This window comes from Cololabis saira, chromosome 8 (assembly GCF_033807715.1).
Source record: "Cololabis saira isolate AMF1-May2022 chromosome 8, fColSai1.1, whole genome shotgun sequence".
Lineage (NCBI taxonomy): Eukaryota > Metazoa > Chordata > Actinopteri > Beloniformes > Belonidae > Cololabis > Cololabis saira.
In genome coordinates this window covers 3,907,971-3,915,594 of record NC_084594.1, presented here as the reverse complement: position 1 = coordinate 3,915,594, position 7,624 = coordinate 3,907,971, and positions in this window count along the sequence as shown.

Sequence of the window (7,624 nt, the reverse complement as noted above, 5' to 3'; positions counted from 1 at the left end):
TGCAAACCATGAAATATCAAACTTATCGCCAGGCCTGGCTTGCATGCCAAATTTGGTGCCTTTTGGGGAACTATCAAATATGGACCAATCAGATGAAGGGGGGGTGCGCTTGTTGGCGTCTAGCGTCGCCACGGTAACACTTTTGAAAGAGAAAAGTAATGCGCGTAGTCGCAGGATGGAGACGCACATTTTGATGTATAACACATCTGGGTTCACGATACGGTTCGGGCCGTATTAATTCTCGAAGGAATGGCATATATTGCTCCAAAATTACGCGATTAATTCAGAATGTTCAAAATGGCCGACTTCCTGTTCGGTTTCGGCCATGGCACCAAGAGACTTTTCTTTAAGTTGCGACATGATACAGGTGTGTACCGATTTTCGTTCATGTACGTCAAACCGTATTATGGGGCTTGAGGCGCAAAGTTTTTTCTGTCTGAACCGATCAGATGAAGGGTGGGCGCACTTTTTGGCGTCTAGCGTCGCCACGGTAACGCTTTTGAAAGAGAAAAGTAATGCGCGTAGTCGCAGGATGGAGACGCACATTTTGATGTATAACACACCTGGGTGCACGTTACGGTTCGGGCCGTATTAACTGCCGAAGGAAGGCATCAATTTCGCCAAAATGACGCCATTAATTCAAAATGGCCGACTTCCTGTTCGGTTTCTCGACATGACGCCGAGACACTTTTCTTTAAGTTGTGCCATGATACAGGTGTGTACCGATTTTCGTGCATGTACGACAAACCGCATTGTGGGGCTTGAGGCACAAAGTTTTCTAGGGGGCGCTGTTGAGCCATTAGGCCACGCCCATTAATGCAAACCATTAAATATCAAATTTTTCGCCAGGCCTGGCTTGCATGCAAAATTTGGTGACTTTTTGGGCACTTTTAGGGGGGCAAAAAGGCCTTCCTTTTGTCAGAACAATAATAAGAAGAAGAAGAATAATTCCTGCAATTACAATAGGGCCTTCGCACTGAAGGTGCTCGGGCCCTAATAATAATAAAAAAAATACAAATAATTCCTACAGATACAATAGGGCCTTCGCACTGAAGGTGCTCGGGCCCTAATAATAAAAAAAATACAAATAATTCCTACAGATACAATAGGGCCTTCGCACTGAAGGTGCTCGGGCCCTAATTAAAGCTGCAAGCAGCGATGAACGGGCCCTCGCACTCACGGCCACCGCCCCCCATAAGCATATCAGAAAAGACACCACCCACGACTTCCTATGTCAAACCATTCAAAAGTTATAGCAGAAAATCGGGACAACCAATCAGAAGAAGGGGCGGGGCTAATTTAGGCCAATGAAGGTCAAGGACTCCATAAAGAATCTGATGACCCCACCCACGACTCCCTATGTCAAACCATTCCAAAGTTATAGCAGAAAATCGGGACAACCAATCAGAAGAAGGGGCGGGGCTAATTAAGGCCAACGAAGCTTAAGACTCATTACAGAGTCCCATGACACCACCCACAACTTCCTATGTCAAACCATTCAAAAGTTATGGCAGATAAAAGTATTCTAGGGGGCGCTGTTGAGCCGTTAGGCCACGCCCATTAATGCAAACCATGAAATATCAAATTTATCGCCAAGTCTGGCTTGCGTGCAAAATTTGGTGACTTTTGGAGAACTATCAAATATGGACCAATCACATGAAGGGCGGGCGCGCCTTTTGGCGTCTAGCGTCGCCACAGTAACACTTCTGAAAGAGAAAAGTAATGCGTGGTGTCGCAGGATGTAGACGCACATTTTGATGTATAACACACCTGGGTGCACGTTACGGTTCGGGCTGAATTAACTGCTGAAGGAATGGCATAAATTTCGCCAAAATGACACAATTTATTCAAAATGGCCGACATCCTGTTCGGTTTCGGCCATGGCTCCAAGAGACTTTTCTTTAAGTTGTGCCATGATACAGGTGTGTAGCGATTTTCGTGCATGTACGTCAAACCGTATTGTGGGGCTTGAGGCACAAAGTTTTCCGGGGGGCGCTGTTGAGCCATTTTGCCACGCCCATTAATGCAAACCATGAAATATCAAATTTATCGCCAGGCCTGGCATGCATGCCAAATTTGGTGCCTTTTGGGGAACTATCAAATATGGACCAATCAGATGAAGGGGGGGTGCGCTGGTTGGCGTCTAGCGTCGCCACGGTAACACTTTTGAAAGAGAAAAGTAATGCGTGTAGTCGCAGGATGGAGACGCACATTTTGATGTATAACACACCTGGGTTCACGATACGGTTCGGGCTGAATTAACTCTCGAAGGAATGGCATAAATTGCGCCAAAGTGACACGATTAATTCAAAATGGCCGACTTCCTGTTCGGTTTCAGGCATGACGCCAAGAGACTTTTCTTTAAGTTGTCCCATGATACACGTGTGTACCGATTTTCGTGCATGTACGTCAAACCGTATCGTGGGGCTTGAGGCACAAAGATTTCAAGGGGGCGCTGTTGAGCCATTTTACCACGCCCATTAATGCAAACCATTAAATATCAAATTTTTCGCCAGGCCTGACTTGGGTGCAAAATTTGGTGACTTTTTGGGCATGTTAAGGGGGGCAAAAAGGCCATCACTTTGTCAGAAGAAAAAAAAAAAAAAAAATAATTAAAGCTGCAAGCAGCAATGAACGGGCCCTCGCACTCACGTCAACCGCCCCCCATAAGCATATCAGAAATGACACCACCCACGACTTCCTATGTCAAACCCTTCAAAAGTTATAGCAGAAAAAAGGGACGACCAGTCAGAAGAAGGGGCGGGGCTAATTCAGGGCAAAGAAGATCAAGGACTCATTACAGAGTCCCATGACACCACCCACGACTCTCTATGTCAAAACATTCAAAAGTTAAAGCAGAAAATAGGGACAACCAATCAGAAAAAGGGACTGGGCTAATTGTCACCAATTATGGTCAAGGACTCAATGCCGAGTCCCATGACACCACCCACGACTCTCTATGTCAAACCTTTCAAAAGTTATGGCAGAGAAAAGTATTCTTGGGGGCGCTGTTGAGCCGTGAGGACACGCCCATTAATGCAAACCATGAAAAAAAAAATCAGATCACTCAAATGAACGACGATCATACAGTACAGCTGTATCTCATGGTCCAGAATGTATGATATTATATTAATCTATTATACCATATTATATTACATGTTGTTATTTCATATTAGCGTACCCAGTAATATAGCATATTGTATTATTGTTATTATTGTATGTTGCTTCATTTCATATATTTTTGACTGTATTATATTGTAAAATTATATATCATAGCGATTGCATTATTATATAATTTCAATTTATAACACTAATATACAATTCCTCACACACACACTCCTTCCAAATGTTTCTTTTTTTTCTCCATTGTGACAATTGTATGCTGTCATCCGTTATGTTTTTTGTTTTTAAGCTTGTTATGTCTGTTATTCAAATATATTAATACATTCATTAATATGCTATACTGTATTTTGTATTGTGTATATTGTGTGTGTGTGTGTGTGTGTGTGTGTGTGTGTGTGTGTGTGTATATATATATATATATATATGTGTGTGTGTGTGTGTGTGTGTGTATACCTGAAGTGTGACTACCTGCAGAACGTATTTTAGCATGAAAGCTTGCATATTTAACGTACATCAAGCATCCTGTATCATAGCTACATGTCTGCCGTTTGTAACAAAGCAAACCGCGTGAAAATCGGTTGAAAATCAAGTGAGTTATAGTTATTTTACTTATGCAGACACCTCCTTCCACAATAGAAGTGAACGCTCTAGAGTTAAAGCGATACCGATCCAAGATGGCGGCCACGCCCGACGTTCTCAGGCAGTCAATGCGGCGCCTCGACCAAGATGGCGGCCGCGCTGAACATCAGCCCCTCCCCCCGCGGGAGCTGCGCGCGCAAACTCCACTCAAATTCAAAAGTTATGGCAGAAAATCGGGACAACCAATCAGAAGAAGGGGAAAGAGAAAAGTAATGTGCGTCGTCACAGGACAGAGACGAACATTTTGATGTAAAAAAAACACAAAAATTGCTGACAAAAATTTTGGCATATCAAGCCAGGCTTGAACTCTAGACCTCTGGCAGCAAAGACCGCAATAATCTGGCTGAGCTAAGTCTCATCTATTCCTTTCATTTGACCTACTGGCTTAGGACAGACCGACATAGCGATAAAATGTCTGGAACTTTTTTTTCCTAATTTTTTAAATATTTGTAAGTTATAAATATTAGTAAAACCCTACTATTTAAATTATTACTTTTTCTGTAACCATTCTGCCAAGGTTGTAACCGGGCTGAGCCGGGAATATTTCTGAAGTCACCACATTACAGGCAGCTGATTGGTCGGGGGGCGGGGCCGTCATCACCCTACTCGCCACTGATTGGTCGGGGGGCGGGGCCGTCATCACCCTACTCGCCACTGATTGGTCGGGGGGCGGGGCCGGCAGACGTTTGAATCAGGAAGCGGGAGTCAGCGCGAGAGCGACTGGCGGCTCGCGGCAATTTTATTATAAAAAAAGGACAACCAATCAGAAGAAGGGGCGGGGCTAATTCAGGCCAATGAAGTTCAAGGACTCCATAAAGAATCTGATGACACCACCCACGACTCTCTATGTCAAACCATTCATAAGTTATAGCAGAAAATCGGGACAACCAATCAGAAGAAGGGGCGGGGCTAATTAAGGCCAACGAAGCTTAAGGACTCATTACAGAGTCCCATGACACCACCCACGACTCTCTATGTGAAACCATTCAAAAGTTATGGCAGAGAAAAGTATTCTAGGGGGCGCTGTTGAGCCGTTAGGCCACGCCCATTAATGCAAACCATGAAATATCACATTTATCGCCAGGCCTGGCTTGCATGCAAATTTTGGTGACTTTTGGAGAACTATCAAATATGGACCAATCAGATGAAGGGTGGGTGCGCTTTTTCGCGTCTAGCGTCGCCACGGTAACACTTTTGAAAGAGAAAAGTAATGCGTTGTGTCGCACGATGGAGACGCACATTTTGGTGTATAACACACCTGGGTGCACGTTACGGTTCGGGCTGAATTAACTGCCGAAGGAATGGCATAAATTGTGCCAAAATTACACAATTAATTCAAAATGGCTGACTTCCTGTTTTGTTTCGGCCATGGTTCCAAGAGACTTTTCTTTAAGTTGCGACATGATACAGGTGTGTACCGATTTTCGTGCATGTACGTCAAACCGTATTGTGGGGCTTGAGGCACAAAGTTTTCCGGGGGGCGCTGTTGAGCCATTTTGCCACGCCCATTAATGCAAACCATGAAATATCAAATTTATCGCCAGGCCTGGCTTGCATGCCAAATTTGGTGCCTTTTGGGGAACTATCAAATATGGACCAATCAGATGAAGGGGGGGTGCGCTTGTTGGCGTCTAGCATCGCCACGGTAACACTTTCGAAAGAGAAAAGTAATGCGTGTAGTCGCAGGATGGAGACGCACATTTTGATGTATAACACATCTGGGTTCACGATACGGTTCGGGCTGAATTAACTCTCGAAGGAATGGCATATATTGCTCCAAAATTACGCAATTAATTCAGAATGTTCAAAATGGCCGACTTCCTGTTCGGTTTCGGCCATGGCGCCAAGAGACTTTTCTTTTAGTTGCGACATGATACAGGTGTGTACCGATTTTCGTTCATGTACGTCAAACCGTATTATGGGGCTTGAGGCACAAAGTTTTTTCTGTTGAACCAATCAGATGAAGGGTGGGCGCGCTTTTTGGCGTCTAGCGCCGCCACGGTAACGCTTTTGAAAGAGAAAAGTAATGCGTGTTGTCGCAGGATGGAGACGCACATTTTGATGTATAACACACCTGGGTGCACGTTACGGTTCGGGCTGAATTAACTTTCGAAGGAATGGCATAAATTTCGCCAAAATGACACGACTAATTCAAAATGGCCGACATCCTGTTCGGTTTCGGGCATGACCCCAAGAGACTTTTGTTTAAGTTGTCCCATGATACAGGTGTGTACTGATTTTCGTGCATGTACGTCAAATCGTATCGTGGGGCTTGAGGCACAAAGTTTTCAAGGGGGCGCTGTTGAGCCATTTTGCCACGCCCATTAATGCAAACCTTTAAATATCAAATTTTTCGCCAGGCCTGACTAGGATGCAAAATTTGGTGACTTTTTGGGCATGTTAAGGGGGGCAAAAAGGCCATCACTTTGTCAGAAGAAAAATAATAATAATAATTAAAGCTGCAAGCAGCGATGAACGGGCCCTCGCACTCACGTCCACCGCCCCCCATAAGCATATCAGAAATGACACCACCCACGACTCTCTATGTCAAACCATTCAAAAGTTATAGCAGAAAAAAGGAACAACCAATCAGAAGAAGGGGCAGGGCTAATTCAGGTCAATGAAGGTCAAGGACTCCATACAGAGTCTGATGACATCACCCACGACTCTCTATGTCAAACCATTCAAAAGTTATGGCAGAAAATCGGGACAACCAATCAGAAGAAGGGGCGGGGCTAATTCAGGCCAATGAAGGTCAAGGACTCAATACCTAGCCCCATAACACCACCCACGACTCTTTATGTCAAACCATTCAAAAGTTATGGCAGAGAATAGTATTCTAGGGGGCGCTGTTGAGCCGTTAGGCCACTCCCATTAATGCAAACCATGAAATATCAAATGTATCGCCAGGCCTGGCTTGCATGCAAAATTTGGTGACTTTTGGAGAACTATCAAATATGAACCAATCAGATGAAGGGGACGAGCGCTTTTTCGCGTCTAGCGTCGCCACGGTAACACTTTTGAAAGAAAAAAGTAATGTGCGTCGTCACAGGACAGAGACGAACATTTTGATGTAAAAAAAACACAAAAATTGCTGACAAAAATTTCGGCATATAGCCAGGCTTGAACTCGCGACCTCTGGCACCAAAGACTGCAATTATCTGGCTGAGCTAAGTGTCAGCTACTCCTTTCATTTGACCTACTGGCTTAGGACAGACCAACATAGCGATAAAATGTCTGGAACTTTTTTTTCCAAATGTTTTAAAATATTTGTAAGTTATAAATATTAGTAAAACCCTACTATTTTAATTATTACTTTTTCTGTAACCATTCTGCCAAGGTTGTAACTAGGCTGAGCCGGGAATATTTCTGAGGTCACCACATTACAGGGAGCCGATTGGTCGGGGGGCGGGGCCGTCATCACCCTACTCGCCAGTGATTGGTCGGGGGGCGGGGCCGTCATCACCCTACTCGCCACTGATTGGTCGGGGGGCGGGGCCGGCAGACGTTTGAATCAGGAAGCGGGAGTCAGCGCGAGAGCAACTGGCGGCTCGCGGCGATTTTATTATAAAAAAAGGACAACCAATCAGAAGAAGGGGCGGGGCTAATTCAGGCCAAGGAAGGTCAAGGACTCCATAAATAATCTGATGACACCACCCACGACTCTCTATGTCAAACCATTCAAAAGTTATAGCAGAAAATCGGGACAACCAATCAGAAGAAGGGGCGGGGCTAATTAAGGCCAACGAAGCTTAAGGACTCATTACAGAGTCCCATGACACCACCCACGACTCTCTATGTGAAACCATTCAAAAGTTATGGCAGAGAAAAGTATTCTAGGGGGCGCTGTTGAGCCGTTAGG